Source organism: Candoia aspera, chromosome 4, assembly GCF_035149785.1.
Source record: "Candoia aspera isolate rCanAsp1 chromosome 4, rCanAsp1.hap2, whole genome shotgun sequence".
NCBI lineage: Eukaryota > Metazoa > Chordata > Lepidosauria > Squamata > Boidae > Candoia > Candoia aspera.
The window spans coordinates 92,840,533-92,861,437 of NC_086156.1; the positions used below are offsets into that span (position 1 = coordinate 92,840,533).

The 20,905-nt window shown below is 36.5% G+C and overlaps 1 protein-coding gene across 1 annotated transcript in view; it reads right to left on the reverse strand.

Annotated features, from left to right (window-relative positions):
• Positions 1-20,905, reverse strand: part of NAT14 (N-acetyltransferase 14 (putative)) — a 132,299-nt gene that overhangs the window by 88,066 nt on the left and 23,328 nt on the right. The gene's annotated exons all lie outside the window — the stretch shown is intronic.

A 20,905-nucleotide genomic window follows, 5' to 3' on the forward strand; every position in this document is an offset into this window, starting at 1 on the left:
AATCCACTGAATTGGCATTAGGTGTTTCTGAAAGAACCTGATACTATATTAAAGATAAGGACTCTTTTTAGTAAAGTTAGATTCCTGACTGATTATATGAATGCATCCATCTAGTTTTCTTGACCATGACATGGAAGTGGTTTGGCCTTGTCTTTTTCCAGGATATTTTTTTCAACTTGGCAGGATAGCCTGCAGTTCTGGGATTTCCTGCTGATCCCTCATCTAACTATTAACCAGGTCTAGTTCTGCTTAACATTTTCAAGATTAGTCAAGGCTGGCTATGAGGTGCTACCTGCTGTAGACAATATTTCTGTTACTAGGTCATAATCTGGTTCCTGTGAGTGGAAATAATAATCACCTCTCAGGATTGATTCTCAGGATTCTCTCCTTTCTTTTAAGACTAAACTGAACATGGCTCATCAGCCCTTCCTTATCAAGATTAAGATCTTTCTGACAAGCATGTACAGGCAGTCCTTGTCTAGTGATTGCCTCAGACAGCAACCTTTCGCAGTTATGATGGTAATGAGAAAATAACTTTGCAACCAATCCTCACATTTACAACCTTTGCAGGTCTGTAAAGCAAAGGAAAGCTGAAGTAAGATCATAAGCACAGTCATGCTTTCACTTAGTGACTGCTTTGGTTAATGACTGAATTGCTGGCCCCAATTGTGGTTACTAAATGAGGACTACCTGTACTCTCCTTATGAGTTATCATAATACCTGCCTCAGTCCCTGAGGCAGTGCAGCAGTTCATTGTTTAAAAATTATTGATCATGAAGACAATTGTCATTTGTGCTGGCAACTATTTTATTTTCTTTGCCATTGTTCTTGTGCTGTTTTTGTGTTTTTTTTCTATTGTTCCTTGTTAAATGTTTTAACAATTGTAAACCGCCCAGAGTCACTGGGAGTCAGGTGGCATATTAATTTAATAAATTATTATTATGGTTGATCACATAGTCAGCCAGATATTTAGACTAGATTTGGCATTTTTGTCCACCTATAAAGAGTGGACAAAAATATTATTAAAAGTATGTTCCCTTTTTTATTATCATGCTTGCTATTATCCTTCCCAAGAGATGATATCATCATCATCATCATCATCATCATCAAAATGTGAAGGCAATAGATCAATTGGTCCAGTCAGATATAAACAAAGGAACAGGAAATCTGATTGTAACTGCCATTATTTAATTATATTAAAAATAATTTTGGGCTGCCTTTCAGGACAGACTTATTTCAAGTTGGTATGTACATGATGTGGGACCATAAATTACAGCTAGTTTGGCCCTTTCTTAGCTAACATACCTCAGTTCAACATTCTTTAAACCACAGATCATTCATCTAATTTAACAGTATAGTTCAAAAAACAAAACTTCATTTATTTATCTATTTATTTTATATCCCACCTTTATTATTTTTTTATAAATAACTCAAGGTGATGAACATACCAAATACTCCTTCCTCCTCCTATTTTCCCCACAACAACCCTGTGAAGTGAGTTGGGCTGAGAGAGTGACCGGCCCAAGGTCACCCAGCCAGCTTTCATGCCTAAGGCAGGACTAGAACTCACAGTCTCCTGGTTTCTAGCCCATTGCCTTAACCACTAGACCAAGCTGCCTCTTTATAAGGCTTTTTTAATTTTAATTTTAATTTTCATTTCATTTCATTTCATTTCATTTCATTTTTTATTATAAGGCTTTTGAAAGATTCCTACAGTTCTATAAACTTTATCTATATGTCTAATCAGCAGAAGAGAAATATAAATATCACATTAAGAATTAACATATTCTCAAAATTGACAATCGTGATAATAAAAAAAGGAAACATAGACAAACTATTTTGTCCACTTTCATGAGCAGCTACTAAGGAACCCAGATAACATTAGAGAATATAGATTCTGTTTTTTAGAATGAGGTAGTAATAAGAAACAAGACACAGAAGAAGTTGTTATAAACAGTGCAATAAGGAAAGTTAATTTACTGGTATATTCCTCTGACAAGATTGTAAAGCTGGGAAGAAACCAAACTCATATAATGGAAGGAATTTAGATTATTTTAAATTAATTTTACACAGAAGATAAGGAGTTATCCTACAATATGGATTTTCTCCTTAAACATCTTTAATATCACATGATAGGTAAAATATCTTGCATGACCAATTTTTTTTTATCCATTCAGTCATGCCCAATTCTTGGAGCCTGCCTGGACAAGTCCCTGTAGTTTTCTTGGCTAGGTTTTCAGAAGCAGTTTGCCATTGCCTTCTTCCTAGGGCTGAGAGAGAGGGACTTGCCCAAGGTCACCCAGCTGGCTTTGTGCCTAAGGCTGGACTAGAACTCACGGTCTCCCAGTTTGTAGCCCGGTGCCTTAGCCACCACACCAAACTGGCTCTCTCATGACCAATAGTTTATATCTGGAAGGATTCTGCATGGTCTTAGTATATATCAGGGAAAAGATCACAGCTTACAGAAACCAGTGTCAAATTTCAACCATTCTAGTAATCGTATCTTCAAACTTTTAAACGCTTTTGTTTCCATATACAGTAAATGGACTGGGATAGACCTGAATCAGCTACTCATCAAAATCTGTTAATTTTTTCAATTTTACTATTTACTTTTTGATTGTGATTTTTTTCCTAAAAATTCAAATGTTTCAGTCTGGCTGGTACCTTGGGTATTTTTCAGTTCAATAGATTTACATCTCATAAGGTGTTAGATGCTAATGATAAAAACTAACCTTGAGTACATCACATTACATTCTCAACTATTAAATCCTCACAGATTAAATATCATTGGGTTCCAACAATCAAATAACATCAACTAAAATATTCCAATTATTTTCTGGGTTCCAAAGGTGTTGGATTGTTTGGAAGTTTCTCAGAAGATCAACAGTAATAGACAAGTTTCCTTGAAATAAAGTGTGCTTAGCACTACCTAATATTCAGTAGCATACAGTAGTTCACAATAGACAACAGTGAAGTACTCTGTAACAAATCTAAGAATTTATATTAATGTGTAGGGATTCCTCAGCAAATGAGTTGAAATGGAGTGTGTTCTGTGACAGTGGTTCTCTAAAAGACTCAGTTCTCTGAAAATTGAAAATAATTGTCATTTGTCTGAATTGTCAAATACCGGTTATAACTGGTCAGATATCAACTATTAAGATTGTTGACTACTAAATATAAATATTAGACCTGTGGAGAATATTGAACAAATATTTGAGAAGGAAGGAAATACTTGAGTTCAGAATTCACAAATGAGAACTTTAGGAAACAAGTTGCCATGATTACCAGGTAAAGAAAAAAGAGTTGGATACTTTATTATTATTTCATATGCCCCAGAACTGATATTTTGACTTCAGTGAAAATAGTGATGAGATCTGAGATTACATGGCAAGTAAATCCAAGTGTACTCCAAATATCAAATGAGTTCTTTGTGGGCCAGTATAGCTTTATCTAGAAAAAGCTAAGAAAGAAATTCAGAATGTTGTGTATGAGTTTACTCTGCATAAAATTATGGGGCCAACAGCCAATTTTTTGTGGTTGTGCATGCTAAACCTTCTAGTGATGTTTGAAGTGAGGGGATAAACCCATAAATGTATTTTAACTAAATTTGGAAAAAATAGGGCCATCCTTTCCTCTCAGGTCTTGGCTATTTACAGTTGCTAGGCGGGGGTCTATTGGTTTGCAGTTTTAAGGCAAGTCTCACTTTAAAAGGTAGCCTTCATTTTATAAATAAGGGTAAGACTATTTGCACCAGAAACTAGAAGCCTGATAACCTTAACATTCAACTTTATAAAAGTTCCTCAGCAACCTGACATTTATAGAAAAGTATGTCAATGTTTTTTGTATTGCAGGGTATAACAGAATCAAATTACTACTTTACTTTCAATGTCTTTGTTTTGAACTGCATGGTTAAAAACTTTAGAGGCAAGCATTTGTATAAATAGCTAATCATTTCTGCTAATCATATTTTTATCATAGGAATTTTAAAAAATCTACCTTGATTCAAGCCTTTGAGAAATGCAGTCTCTTATTATATAGGGATGAAATGTATTATTTGTAGTTAGGGAAACAACTGTCTTGTGGGCCTCTCAAATTAATTACTGAATTGTTAATAAACTTTAGTAGATAAAACTTGGTTTATCAGATAGTTCAGTACATGTTTCTGGAGATAAAACCACATACTCTGTTTCCAGTATAACTTGGACCTTCAAGACAGATGCCTGAATCATGAGGAGTTAGTGTGACGGAAAAATACTGTAAGAAAGACAGATTGATTGATCTGGTCTTTGATGGTCTAGTTCCTGCATCAAACAGTGTCTTGCATATTCTGATAAGCAGATTATACAGTGCCTCAGAAAAAAATAATGATATCACATTTCAACTGCTTTTGCTATGTTTTAATAAGACTGAAAGAAACTGTCCCTATTGGGACCATAAACCATCTTCAAAATCGACCCAGTATCCACTTCAAGTTTTAACAGGACTTTGATGTATGTATGTTAATTGGTTATAGTGCTAATTTCCATGTTGTAAAAAAGCTTCGTGTACTGATCCCTATATATTGATAATTGCTAAAGGTAAAATAACAGGTTATCAGTAACAACCAGTCATATTGGCTATTAATTCCGTGATGAGGCTAGATGCCCTGAATAACTGTCGTTGGCAACTATCACTGTTGTTATTGCCAGCTTCCCACAGGTATCTATTTGGTTACTGTATGAAACAAAATGGCAACTGGAAATTTTTGATCTGATAAAACACAATGTTTAGGGGCCTATGCATACCTTACTAAATAAAATACAATGAATGGAATTGGCTAGGTCAACACATTACACTAACCCTTGGCTTGTTGAACAAGCCAGTGATCCGTTTCATAAACACTAAGGTATAAATCACTATTCATAAACTGCAATTGTGGAGTTCATACATCATGCTAAGCCAAAATCAAACAAACCATATTATAGCTTAGCACAAAATGTAAATCCAGAATAAATAAAAGGAACTTTTCAGGAAGAGCCCACTGAGTTGTGTTCTCCTAGCAGAATGTTTACTTGTATTATTTGAGGCATTATTTTGTGCTCTTAACACTGTTTATACTTAGTGGATTTTACTCTTCTTTAATTGTCCAATTTTGTCTGTTTTTAAATAATGTATTTTTATTATTGTATCAGTTGTCATATTATATTTTTAGTATAGTTATGATTTTAAATTTTCCTCTACATTAAATTAATATTTAATAATTCATTATTAAATTCCAAAAGTCCTTTGTTAATTGCTAACCTTAAAAAGTGAGAAAAAATTAAATTCCATAAGGAATACTTGCAACATTTAAAAATTAGAATTTTTTTTAAAGTTACTTTTTAAAGTAAGAAAGCCATTAAGTTGAGCTCATCTCTTGATCCCTACATGGAAGTGGCTTGCCATTGTTTATTTTGGGAAGTTTTGGGTGTTTCCAAACAAGCCCTGGAATTCCCTAGTGGCCTTCCATTCAAGTATTGTACTAACCAGATCCAACCCTGCTTAGTTTTGGAGCCCAAATACGGAAGAACAGGTGCTGCTGAACCTTAAGAAGCAGAAGTCAGTGTGTGTATTTGTTTGTTTTAACTTTACATTTTAACATCCTAAACTGAATTTATACAGATTACAGAAATCCAAGAGAACCCAACGTATCAAAGCAGTAGCATGATCACAGATAAGGATGAGATAGAGACATGTGATATGTGTGTCATGTTACATAGTTCTCAGTATTTGAAATAAATGTATTTCATGTCCAGATATGATTCTAAAAGTGACTCCCCCATGTAAAGAACAAAGTTAATATTTAGAAAATACTTGAAAGACGAGAAAAAATTGGAAATTTTGAGACATTAAGCATTTGATGAGATTACTAAAGAGAAATGTGACCATTAGGTCAGCCTGGAATATAATAACTAGTACCTTTCTCGCACTTGACATATTTATTGCAATAAGCAATGTTAAGGCAATCTTTCTTAATATTGTGCTTGGTGAAATGAAGGATTTGGTGGAATGAAGGGCCCTGGACATGGTGATACTTTCAGTAAATTCTGCCAAATTCTTACTTTCTAAATTTTTGCTTCTCATTTCTTCTCGGTAAGCATACATCTACTCACACTTTTCTACTATGTTAACCTCTTGCCCACAATTAATTCTTTTGCTGCTGTGGCTTTTTTTTTTAAATAGTTCTTTTATTCTTATAAGTCTTGGAACTCTTTTTTTTTTTTTTGCTTATGGCAGTACCTGGAAAAAAAGCTAACTTAGCTTTGTCAGTTACTTTTACTCTGTTACACACTCTTTATTGATAAAAAATTATAGGTTCAAGATGAGTCTGTTTTAGAAATCTCTACTTCTTTGCGTCACTGTATTTTGAACCACTGTCAGTACCAACTGCCTTAACATGAGGTGAATTGGAAGGATTTTTTTTTCTCCATTTCTGACTGACTTCATTGCTTGTTCCTGTTGTTCCTTCCCTCCCTGCTCTCACCCCAGGGGGGACTTGGAAGACAGTTTCATTTCTATTTTCAACTTTATTCATATATCGTTTTCCATACCTCGGGCAGTTTTTTTTTTTAATGCGATGCTTGTTCTCTTCATTTTTATGCATGAAAATTCTACATTGTTGTTGTTAATACTGTTCAGCAATCAAATAACTCTACTCTGTTTGAAACATAGCAATTATTCCCATATGCATAAATGTATTATTTCACACGTATCTGCATAGAAGCCTCCATGGAATATTATTAGTGTCAAATAACCCCATCTAATCTATTTGTTTAAATGATTCATCAATTTTTTCTTGCAGATTTTAGATAAAAAGGGTGCTTTTTTAAAAAAAATCATCAATTACTCTAGAATGGTTCTTTCTCTTGATAAAATTGTGCAAAGGTTCCTAACCATTTCTTGCAGGTTTTAAGATCAGATGTCAACCACTGTTACTTTTTCCTGTTCTTTCTACTTTTCCTTCATAACTATCAAGGCTTATCAATATTTCTAGAATTTTGCTTCTTATAGAGAGCAGTAAGTCAGCTACCAGATCTGTAGTTTTTGGCCTATTTATTACTTTTTAAATTCTCTCTCCTGTTGAAACCAATCTGGAAATGTAACTTCACTCCACCCCTGCCCTCATTGTTCTACTTCAAATAGGATCAGTACGTTTAGTATTAAAGGATAATTATATAATCTAATGGTTAAATCATTGCAAAAACTTTAAAAGAAGAAGCAGATACACATGATCACGCTACTTATTTGTAGCAATTCATAATTTCATGATCTGCATTTTAGAATTTTTCAGGTTGATTTAAAATGTCTCTTGTTACATGTTAAGAATCTAAGTTGTGCAAACGAGAAACCAGGAATATAATTGATTTGCACTAAGACATTTTGTGAACATACCTTTATATAAGCTGCCCAGAGTCATTTGTTAAGATGGACAGCTATAGAAAGTAATTAATTAAATAAATAATTAAATAAAAATAAGTAAGTAAGTAAGTAAGTAAGGATCCCAGCCTCTATTTTTTAAAATGCTCCTTCAAACCCTCAGAGATCATATTGCTAAATCTGTAGCTACCCACCAAACATCAGACTCTCCATTTGTGATCAGTACTTGACAGGAAACAAACGAATGTGCAAGTCTTTGCATAATGTATTTTTAAACACAGTCATAAACATACAGTATACACAAACACATACTGTACACACTCATACACACACACATATAGTATACATATACATACTTTTGCAAGAAAATCCCAGCCCACCTGTATTTGCATGATGTCATCATCCAGTCCACCGTGCCCCTTTTCCTCTATTTTACATGATAGGGGATCATTTTTGACAAAAGAAGGAAAAAATAATACCATGGTACATTTTTTTCTTTGGATTCCACTTCACCATTTGATTCCCAAATCAAAGCAAGAGCAAGATATGAAACATAAGTCATTATTTGCCAGTGAAGATATGTTTATGAGGTAATGATAAATTAGTTATCTCATTGGTTTCATTTCAGGCTTGTAAAATTTATTGAATGGTTCTCTTTATGCTTTTTAAAATTCCACAGCTGTTAGAAGATTTTCTTGGTATGCAACTGTTTGGCTTTTGCATCTGGAACAGAGCTTACATACTCTTGTTATGATTACTTAAAAATTGGAACAGCTGACATAAAACCCTTGTTTAAGCTTTAAAGCATCAAGCGAGCTTTTAAATAGAGTGATCCAAAAGAAAAGGCAGCTATTAGCGCAATTTGATACACTGATTTCAGAATATATTTTCAAAGTAAACTTTAATTTCTTTCTGTGCCATAGTGGCAGCCATTATACTTGAATGTATTATTTAAATATGAATATTTTAAAATTAAATCTGTTTAGATCATTATATCCAAATTATAGTTCAATTTTTCACATTAGTTGCATATTGGTATTTCAATCATCATGCCAAAAAAAAACCACAGAAAAAAAACCCAGACATGTTCCACAGTAGCTGTAAATGCCCTAACACCAAATTTCCCTCAAGCTATGTTGGCTGGGGAAGATGGGAATTATAGTCCAATGAATTTGGGAAGCATAGGTTTGGGAAGGTTGCATTGGTGAAATAATTAAGATGACAGGTTTAAGCAGCTTCTACTGTACTCTTTTTTTGTGTGTATGTGTGATATGGACATACTTCCATAACTCAGAGAACATGGCTGATTATGTGATGGCATCACTGAAAATTTCAACTTATTTGGGGGTGAGTTTGGTGTTTGGTACAAATTCTACTCTGATAGTGCAGACACATCTAACATAAAGTGAGTCATTTTCTTCTTAGCTAGCTTCTTCCTTTCCACTGTTTGGGCTAACTTGCCAGAGGAAGAGATAGTATTTATAAAATCATTCATAATGTTTAATTGTTTTTAACAAAGTTAATGTCTGACAATAGATTTGGCAGTTTAAAACATTTTTATTAACAGTATAATTAGATATTTTTCAATATTTGTATTAATGAAGTAAAGCCACAATAATTTTCCAAATATGTGATTTTACTTTTAGCTATTGCAATTTCCCTGAAACCATAATTATATATAAATGGTCAAGAACAAAGCATTTTAAAGCCAGGATAAACAATTTTTGGTGGATCACTCACATACTTAACAAAATAAAATTTAATAAGGTGAAGAGGGATGGGATTGGCTGTACATGTACCATGAGGCTTGGCTCCTTGTGATTTCTGCATTGCACATGATTTCTGCTAGTGATAATACTATGGTTCAGATTTTGTGGCCATGTTTGGTTTGCACTTCTGCCTTGTCTTAAGTTATAGAACCTTTCATCTCAAGATAAGGCAGAAGCACAAACCAGACATGGCTATTTCTTCAGGCTCATATTTTATATAACCCTGAAGTAAATTTTCCTTGTTTTAAAGAATGCATTATTTTCATGCTAAGAGTTGTCAGTGCTTGGGTTGTGCTTTCCTCTCAATATAGGAAACAACAGTGACTTGGACTGAGACCAAAGTTTTGTATTTAAACTCATGTATGAGACATAGGCAACACACATTGGTCCCCAAGGGCATAAGTCCTCAGCTGTGCCATCTCAAGTAGCAAAGGCTGAAGGTGGACTGAACTTTTGTTCACTTGTATGTAAATAGAACCCTTAATAGGACTGGAGACTGTTTTGTGAAATGCAAGTAGAATTCTGCTTCATGATGAAGCTCAGGCTATGTCCAGGGATTATGGTTTTTGTGCCTTAGGAAGAGCACCTCCTGGAGGGGACAGACTACTGTGACTGGAACAGTTAATCTGCCCTGAGAACAGGGCTATGTTGAGATGCTGACAGTTATGTTTATGTAACTGTTTCCTCCAGCACTAGGCTAGGTTGGCAAAGGGACTGAATTGTCATAGATTCCAGCCACATACCCACGCCTGGGCTCTGATGAGACGATGCAGGTGAACTGTTCAGAAGCAGAGTATGGACACACTTAAATACATTAACATACTGTTACCTCTTTCAGTGTAGCAGCTCTTGTGCTCAGTCACATCCCTACCTGCCTGGTCACTGTTTTGGCCATGTCCAAATAGAGTATGAAATCAAGACTTTGCACTAGATTGTGCTCTCTCTCTCTCTCTCTCTATATATATATATATATAAATAAATAAATAAATAAGAATGAGCATATTCTGAGATCCACAATTATGAAATAATTGTAATATACTATTATCCAGATTTCAAAACTTTGATTGCCAGGCTTGGCAATGGGGAAAAAAAAAAACTGATAATCAAGAACTTCCTTAGTCAAAAGCTAGGACTCTCAGCAAGTTTTATCTCCATCATCATATCTATTCTATTAATGCATAATTCTCTTATGGACATATTACCCAATTAATCCAGATGTGCCCTATTACATGTCTAGTATGTGGACACCATGGATGAAAAGTGCAGATTTTCAGTGCAGTTGTATTTCTTCCTGTATGCCCCTCCAAATCCCCACGTATAATCCATAGAAGGATCCCCTCTGATCAGTGCTGTGAAATAAATAAATAAATTCCCCATACTGTACCCCCCAATTCCAGTTCACATCTGGGCTTGTGAGGAATGGAAATTTCCTGGGGTCTATTTCTAGAGGCTGTGCCCTGTCAACAGCTCTTTGGCAGCACACAGAATGTGTGTCCTGCCAGGTTAATATTGAATGGAGTCTAATGTTAAATTCAATTCAAATTCAAATTGTTTATTATAGCCATAAGACCAGATACAGTAAAATATCCAATAATAGAACTGTTACATACATCTCTATATATAACAGAAAAACAGTGAGCATAATAAGATCTACATAATGATGTATATAATAAAATAGAGTAAAAAATAGTATTATAAAAAGTGATACATATCCAAATTTAGTTAATGGTGTGACATATTGTACAGATGGTGGCACAAAGCTGGGCAACTTGGGAGGATATTTGTGAGTCCTTGTCTGAAAGAAGTAACAGTAAATAGAAAACACACTCCGTGCCCAGAAATTTCTTCAAGATCAAATAAATGAAGGTCTGTCTAAAGTCCTTATAAATGGAGCACTAAAGCAGCATATGGTTTAGAGTTTCTATTGAACCATCACCACATGGAGTTAATTGGAGAGACATAGGAGTACCCTTAAAACGTCCAAAAAGGTCTAATGTTAAAATGAAGGTATACCTGCTTGCTATGGAGCAAGCACTCCCTAATTGTATAGCAGGAGCTCTGAGGATGCTTCCATGGGCAGTTGGAGGTGATGATAAACTTGGTGTCTAGAGTCCTTATAAATGGAGCACTAAAGCAGCATATGGTTTAGAGTTTCTATTGAACCATCACCACATGGAGTTAATTGGAGAGACATAGGAGTACCCTTAAAACGTCCAAAAAGGTCTAATGTTAAAATGAAGGTATACCTGCTTGCTATGGAGCAAGCACTTCCTAATTGTATAGCAGGAGCTCTGAGGATGCTTCCATGGGCAGTTGGAGGTGATGATAAACTTGGTGTGCAACACAAAAATAACAGATCCCTATTCCTTGCATATATTGGAGAAATGTTGTTAGAAAAGCTGCAGTTTGTTCAGTATATGTCTTCTGCATATGGTTACCTTAGTTAGAAATAAATAGGGGAAACAAGTGTACATGGTTTAGGCCCAGGCTACTTTCAAGACTAGCTACTCTAGTGAGCCCCATATTCTGAGATCATTGCAGAGTTCATGTTGAATGTCCCACTCCAGTGTATTTGATATCAGCAGTTACTTCTGCTTTTTCATTGGCAGTCCCAAAACATAGAACAAATTGCCACTAACACAAGAGTAAGCCTCCTCTTTAGTACAATTTAGGAGAGCTAAAAACAACTTACTCTCCAGTCCTTTAATACCTTAGTGTTTTAATGTTGTTTTTAGTGTTTTATATTTTTTTATTACTTGTTTGTGGTTATATTACATTTTTGTAAGTGTCCCAAAGTGATTAAAGGAATAAGCAACAACTAAATATCTAAATAAATCAATAGATCAACTAATTGATCAACCATATATGAAAAACTTATCCCTATCTTCAAAATGGCAGTGGAGCACTGAGCCCTAAACCTATATTCTGGGAAGCATGTATTATAGCCAAAAATACAATATAATTTACTAATGGTCCTTACAATGTCATATTTTCTCTTCCCTACCTCTCTTTTTCACTTCACCATCTCCCCTTCTTGTTATTCCACCATTGTTTCTGCTGCTTTGTTACAAATACAACATTCTCCCTTTGAGAATACAATTTGAAGCATTGTAAAAAGAGACCAGCATGTGAAAAAAAATTGAAGGAATTTCAAAAATGTTAGAAGAAGCAGTGACATTTTTTTTTTGCTTCATAAGTTCACCAGTATTACCCAGATCAGAACTGTAATAGGGGAAAAGGCACCCTCAGGGTTGAACCAGCCTCTCCTCTGAGGTGCTTCGGTTCTGAAGTAACCATGTCTTTGAATGAACAGCAGCTGGAAGATTAGGTCCATCAGCTGCTGCTGCTACCACCCCTTCACTTTAAACTGGTTCTCCCTTCCACACCAACCCTCTGGGGAACCAGGAGAGGGTATGTTTATTTATACTTCAAATTTAGTCACTGCCCATCTCAGGGAATGATTCTCAGTGAACTGAAGGGGAATTCTCTCCCAACTCCAGGTCTGACAGAGAGGGAAACCAGACAAAAACTGAGCGAGTCAGTAGCTCAGCCAAGCTGAGGTGGATTTTTTTTGTAATGATAGAAGGCCACCAGTCAACTCCAGGATTTAAAAAAAAACATAAACTTTACTAAAGGTGCCAAAAGCATATAAGGTTCCACACACAATACAGTTAAAAAAAGATAAAATACAAAAAAAAATTCAAATTAATTCTCACCATAGTTAAATAATTCAATTTCCAACCTTGCCTGAGGTAACCCAGCATCATGGACTCCAGCCAACTCTCTCACCAAAGACGCCAAACTCTTCTCGCCAAAAACTGACAGACCCTCCCTTCTTTTCTTTTATTGGTTCTCAGGGGTCAGGTGACCTCTTCTGGGCATATAAGGCTGGCTTGTTATTAAAGGGCCAGCTGTTCCTCACTACAAGGGCATATGCAGAAATTCATGTGAGGCATGACAAGGGAGTCCCTTTTCTAAATCAAGCTTTCAGCTGAGATTTGCCCAACCTGAAATATAAAATTCCATGGGATTCCTGATGCCATCTACTAATTCTAATCTGTATTTTCCACCACTTCTTCATTTTGGTTCTTTCCCTCTCACAACACATAAAATCAATTAAGAGGAAAAAACTGCTGCACAATGCCTTTAGCCGGATGATGCTATGATTTGCCCATGTAGAAGCAACTTAAGAAGGTATAGACACACACACACAAATATATATATACATACATATATATATATATATATATATGTATGTATATATATGTATATACATATATATGTGTACATATATATACATGTATGTGTCTGTGTGTATATACATATGTATATACATATATGTATATATTATATACATATATATATATATGTGTGTGTGTGTGTATGTATTTGAAACAAACAAACATGGACTAGATTTTCATTCTTCCCTGGTGTGCAGATTATTGTGAAATAACTGGCTAGCCATATATGTGCTATTCCTGCAGAGGAGCAACTTCAAAAAATGCCAAGGTGTATAAGTGCTTTCTATCAAATGAGCATAAGGATTTCCCTGTAGCTTAGCAGCTGCATCAATATGCCAGACTTTTTAAAAAAATTGTTGTGGGTTTCATGATTTTTACATTGAAATATTTGAGTTCTAGTTTGGAGTGGCAGAGGTCTGTAAAATATAATTACACAAAGGGCCAACCTTACCAATATGAAGGAAAGCTGCCTAAAAGGGCTCTTATGCCAAAGCAGCAAGTGGTGGTGTATTTTTCTGCCACTGAGGTGGAACTTCACTAAAGGGATTTTCAGCTTCAGATGCCACCTGCAACATGCCTGAAATGTGTTAAAATACCCAAACAAATAACATTCAATTCTTTGCTCAGTGGAACATGGAAGCTTCAGAGGAAACTGATCTATTTGATTCTTTGAGGAACCAAGTAGTTGCTAAATATGCCTCTCCAATGTAAAAAAATACCCTCATGTCTTGTTTTTAACCCTCTATCCATCAAATTGTGATAACCTTAAATGTGATAAGAAGCCTTATCAGTGCTAGCCCTTGCCAGTGAATTCCTGAAAACTATCGTGTTTTTGGTTTTATGTAGGCTGATTATGGTGCACCGTATGAGGCTTTCTGTTGCATTCATTCCTACATATTTTACTGAAGAACCTGGGTTTGTTTTGCACGTGGTCCCTAAACACTTTTAAAAAATATTATTGAGCAATCTCATCTTGAACTTCAACAGTGACAAGAGATTCCAAGTCTAATCCCTGGTTAGCAACATTCTTTAACAAGATAGGAATAGCACTTTTTTATTTGAAATAAAGAGTGTTGCGTCTTAAAGCTGCCTTTTCTGCCTTCTGTGGTCAGCTTTCTTCTCATTGTACAAGGAATCAGCTGCAACAGAAAAATAGCTTGGTCTTCCTGGCTTCATATGGAAAGTAATTAATACATGATACCACAGTAGCAGTACCTGAGTTTGGCAGAAGGAAAGGTCAGGCATGAAGCCATTCACCCGCAAAGACTTCCAAGCAGCTGCTTGCCACAGCTCGCCTGATATATTTGTTTACTCTTAATGAGATTGATAGTTGGAGAAGAAATGGGAGGAAGATACCTCTGTAACAGATCAGGCACAGGAGCCAAAGTATTCTGTATACCGACTTCTATGATTGCACCATAGGTCAAAAGCTCACATTCCTAGGAACATATATCTGAGTGCCAAGGCTCAGATGGGGAAGTTATGACAGAAGAGAACAGTGGCTTAATCTTGGCCTCACCTACTGGTTTATTCATCTCTAGAATACTTTGGCAGATAATTGATCCATGACTTTCAGATAGGCTTGAGATCTCTAAAAGGAAAAGGGCTGACTTTAAATGTTGCTTTGAAACACTGCAGGCCATACTTCAGGAAGCTGAAGAAAATGAAGCCTGATCTGCTCCAAGATCCACCTCTTAGATGTTATAATCCATTTAATGATGAGAACCTAGGTGGACATACTGGATTCAGAACTCAGAATTCTCTGCTCTTTCCAATGATCCTAGTTTGACATATTTGAATTAGAGAGATTGGAGCCCTAAGAACTCTAATTTATTCAACTTTACAGGAGACTTTAAATATATAACTCTTACTTATTATTAGGTAAAGGTAAAGGTTTCCCTTGACGTAAAGTCCAGTCGTGTCCGACTCTAGGGGGCGGTGCTCATCTCCGTTTCTAAGCCTTGGAGCCGGCGTTGTCCGTAAGGACCCGTCTGTGGTCATGTGGCCAGCATGACGACACGGAACGCCGTTACCTTCCCGCCGAAGCGGTACCTATTGATCTACTCACATTTGCATGTTTTCGAACTGCTAGGTGAGCAGGAGCTGGGACTAGCAACGGGAGCTCACCCCGCCGTGCGGTTTCGAACCGCCGACCTTCCGATCGGCAGCTCAGAGGTTTAACCCGCAGCGCCACCGCATCCCTTTACTTATTATTAGTATATAGTATTATTATTATAGGTTTTTCTTTCACTTGCAGAGAAAACATCACTATTGTGACAAGTCACAGGCCATATAAAATAGGTCACTATTTCCTCCTTTTTGCAAATAGTGGTCTAAGGTTGAAAAAATGTGGCTTCCCAGAATTTGCATGATGCCCAAAGGAAGGATTTCTTGAAAATTAAACTAATTAAAGCAGGGATAACTAACTACAACCCCCAAAACTTGCCTAAATACTTGAGAAAGTAGGACATAAAGGTGTCAACCTATTTCAGCAGATGTTCAGGATTCATACCTTTGATCATTCTCTGAAAAAGAGTGCTGTTGAAGGGATGATGAGAAGCTCAGTTCCTAGGATTTCTAAGAGAAACATGGATTTGGACAAGAAGTATTTTGTTATTTTAATTTAATTAACATAGTTAATTCATGTAAAGTTTTAATGTTATGTAAGTATATACAGAGTCACACCCCATCTTCATTGGGGTCTAAAGTGCTCAGGTTAACTATTCATTGCTTTTTATTTAGGAAGCAGTGATGACAGCTGACAAGTAGTATGATGCCAAATCATCCAGCTCTATATTCTCTGTAGGGCCTGCATAGTGACACTTTCCCTTCTACGGCCATAGTTATCTTGCTGAAGACAGAGTTGATGTCCCTTTCCCACTGGACATCTATCTCTGGACAAGATAGAAATATTCTCAAGAGCTGTGAAAAGGAATGTAGCAACCCAGGGGCAGCATGGAGCAAGGGTGTGTGTGTGTGTGGATGGGTTGGTATATAAATAAATATGTTATGCTGTAAATAGCCCCTGTGCAGCCATAGCCTGATGACAGAAGGACATTCCACAACACCCCTGAAGTAGACCCAGGCAGCTGTTGCTTGGGGACTACTCCTGGGAATACAAAGGGCAAGCCATTCATACCTTCCAGCTGTACCTGTTTTATTGGATTGGCATCTTCATTCTCTTTGTACCAGTTGCTGCTTTGAACTCAGGGCATGGGAAGAACTGGTACATAGCCTTTAAGTGCTTTTATCAGGGCTGGTACAATTAGCCCTAAAAATGGTCTGTGGGATGGATTATGTAGGGGATTGTATGTGTCTTTTCTGGAAATCATGCTGTTGCTGACGTGTTACTGGCTCCTGATAGGTGTTTTGCTCTTGCAGGGAAGGAAGCACTTGATAACTGCTTAGTAACTTCCCAATACACTCCCCAACAGGGCTTAGTTTCTAAAATGAGAAGTGGTAGGGTTTAATGCCTAGTAGATCATCAGCATCAGTATCAGCAGTTTGAAAATATCTAATGGTTGGTAGGCCGTCCTTAGGGTTTTTCAGCAAAGGCTGAATAACCGTCTGTCAGAGATGTTCTAGTTTTCTCCTGCACTGCATATACTGACTGAGCAGTGAAATACACTAGATGACCAAATACCCTTCCAATTACCTGTATTAGTCAAAAATAAATTGTTCTCTACCCTCAAAGAACTGATCACCTAAATCATAGGTGGGAAATTTCCAAGTGTTATTAAATTACAAGGCTGAGGATCCCCAACCAAAAACTAAACCATGAATGCAAAATGTTGCAGTCTGTCTTGGAAGCCATTTCACCTCGTTCAGGTATGAGAAAATAACATTGTTCTGTTTTAGATTTTTCATACGCTCAGAGATGTTCTCTTCTAACTCATGTGCTTTGGGACAGAGCTGCAGCTCTGAAAACAAGATTTGTAGCTCTGAAAACAGGTTCTTGTTCTTTGCATTCATTAGACAAGAGGGGGCAGGAGAATATACAGTAAAAATCAAGTAAGACAGAAACAAGAGTCCAGGGATAGAGAAGTTAGTAAGAGAAAAGGAGAAAGAAATATTCAGTGGTAGTAAACTTGTATAAAAACAAAAGAACTGATGTGATGTGGGTCTTAAAAAGTGTCTTGATAGAAGACTTGGTTAAAAACAGAAGAGACTGTTTCAGGCATTTGTAGAGGGGAAACACGGCAAACTGAAAAACAGTAAAAGACAGCCAAGTCAATAAAGGAAAATGGGACCTCCATGGAGGGTATTTTAAAAATAAGGGCCAAATAAAGCTCGATGTTAATGTTCAGAGCAGTGAGGAATTAGCATCAACTCTGAGTGTCTCTTATTTTCAAAATTCCAGGTATGGCTACCCTATAAACTCTTCAATCACTCACCCCAGTTATAATATTTTGACATTTTGACATGTTATTTTAGGAAGTATAAATACAATATTTATACTTCCTGAAAAAGTAGCGGTGCCATTTCACTGGGATTGGAGGCCTAGCAGGAATCTTCCAAATCACATAGGAAGATGAGATGTGATCGAACCTTGTGACACTAAATCTCTAAGCCGTGAATTCCCTTGCGGTGTGCAATGCCATGGAACGTTGTGCCACAAAATGTGCCTTGGTCCTCTGGAGGCTGGGACAGGTGGTGGGATTAGTTGTTAATGAGCCCTTATAAAATAAGGTCAGGTGCAAGGCCCCAGTGGGACCCCCAGCCTGTTGAATGGCAGCTCTATCCTTAGCAGAGCCTCTCGCAGCACCTGGGCTGCCACTCCCAACTCGTGTTGGGTGTATTAGCGCCTCCTCTCCCCACATCTCAGCAGCAGCTGCACCTGACAAGCCTCCCATTCTCTAATCCTGTGCTAAATATAATGCAGCTGGCTGAGTCCTTAGTGTGGGGTCAATGAGATGGGCTTGGAGGGTATATGCTGCCCCATGGCTGTTTCTCCATCCCCAGTTGAGATGGAAAGTTGAAGTCATGTGGAGTTAGCATATAAAAGGGAAGTATGTTACCATCATAGCCAGAGGGGGTTTGTTTGGGGTTTTTTCAGTTTTCATGGAAAAAGTATATGCGGCTATATTGATCAGTAAGAAACATGACAATATAAATAGGGAAAAATCATAGCAGCATCTTTATTAGTGCTTATTAGAGTGTCACAAAAAGAAGGAACAAATTATTCGGATCCATTGGGGATCAGTGGCTTTTTGCCCTGATGGCAGTATGACTGCCTCTGGCCATCTGCTGGGAGACTAGACTAGAGTTGTAGTTGTAGAGTTGGTTGGCCGCTGAGAATAGACTGCCGGACTAGGGGTTTCCATCCCGCAGGGCACAGCTTATGTTCTTATCTGGTTGGATGTTTTCCTAATGAAGGCCACTGCTAGGAAAACATGTATACATTCTGAAGGAGTCAAATGCTGGATTGCCATGGAAAATAAACTTAGGAACCTTAAAAATTCAATTTCTGAACCTCAAACGAAGAAAAATTATTGCAGTTAGTTCCCACTGAATTCAACAGAATGTAAGTAATGACTGACTTCCACTGAATGCTAAGAGTAACCTAATGAAGGTATGCGGCAATCCCATGCATATTTATTCAGAAGTAAGAACACTATATTTACTATAGATTTGTCTAAGATTTAAATTATTGTCTGTATCTAGGTCAATGAGATCACTATAGGGAATTTACCATTTCCATGAAATAGAAGATGTTTTACAGTTTATCCCAGCCACCTTCTTGCCATTCTTCTGTTGATTTAAAAGCCCTTGTGTGTGCTTTTGCTGCTGTTTTAATAAAATAGAATAAGAAAAAAGAAGAAAAAATGTAGTTAACAAAAAGAGGAAAGGAAAAAAAATGCACCATGCAAAATCTATGTTTCTAGACAAGTTGCTATAAATCGCAATGAGTTGTGAGTTACAAACATGAAATGATAGCATGCTGGCAAATTTACAAGTAGGCAGTTTCCCCAAATTCTGTGATTACGGCTGTATGTTGTTGCAGTGGATGGATGGGGGGGTGGTTTCTAACAAAAATATACAAAAAGGCTATGAGGTTCAGGAAATGTATACAGAACTTCCTGGGGCTGGGGAGAGTGACTGCTGGCTTGATCCCGGAAGCCAGGGTGAAGCCAGAGTTCCAACCAGGGGGGAAGCAGACTCTGCGGATTGTAATGATTAAAAAAAAAAAAAAGCCAGCATCACTGCAGTTTCAGATAAACAGGAACAGAGTCAGAAATATACTTCATCATCTCCCAAAACCAGATAGCATAAGATCATGGTGCCAAGTGGTAAAAAGCATTGGTTGGAAGTACCCTAAAAGGCCTGGGGGATTTCAGTTACAGCAATTAGCTTGTATCTAAGATATCTGATGGTCACACACACACACACACACACACACTGCCTTTGCTTCTTTGTTTTGGGACCTGGCTGCCACTGCAATACATTTTTAGTACTGAAGTTTTTGAAAACCCCAAAGCATTCAAGAAAAAAACAACAACACAAGGAGATTAACAGCATGTGTAATATAAAGTTTAAGAGATAATTTTGCCTCCATTTAAAGTGGCATTAGATTGGCATTTTCTTAGTGTTACTTTCTCTTCTCTATTAAAAAAAATAGAATTAATAATAGCTTAATTCATAGGGATGCTGTTATGTGTATTTAGTGGTTTGAATACTTGAACTTATGGATACAAAGAATGAGAGTTGTTATTCTGAATAGGCTTCAAAAAGAGATCTGACATTTTCAGTTGTTTTAGCGTGAGGGAAAAAAAATAGTTACGTTCAAGATGTTGTTTTTATTAAAAAATGACATTATGGGTAAAATTTTGGCTCCTATTAAGATAAACATGATCATTAGGTCTGAGCATGAACTGCTTTTATTTAATAATTTTCCCTTCCTATGTACACAAACATCCAACCACTGGGCTATAACAATAGGTGAAGGTTGTAGATGTGATTCAACAAGGTTGGACTAGATTACATACATAAATATATATGGTGAATGATTTAATTTCCCTTCATTTCTACCCATCACTTTCATTTAAATTATAAGCAACTTGGTAAAAACTATTTTTTTCTGATGTTGTGAAACACAGCTCATGGCTTTAAATAAATAAAGCTCCATTGTGTGATATAACAGAAGAAAAGAGAGAGAAAAACAATAATCCATTTCTTAAAAAGTAACTTTTTCTGTGCAGAAAAAGTGTTTATTAATTAAAGGTAACCGGGAAACCAGTGTTGTCAGATACTCTGTGGAAACATCCAGACATAACTACAAGGGCACATAGGTTGCAATGAATAAAACTTTTGGATTTTCATTTTCTGTTTCTGTAGTTGAGGATAGAATGGGATAAATTAGATGTAAAATATATGAAAGAGCAGAAATAAAGCCTTCAAATAATGTCCTAGAACTTGATTTCTTTTCATTTTTTCTTTGCCCCTTCTCACAAAATTCATCAACGCTTTAACAAATCTCTTTTGTAAATATAGGAAAATTAT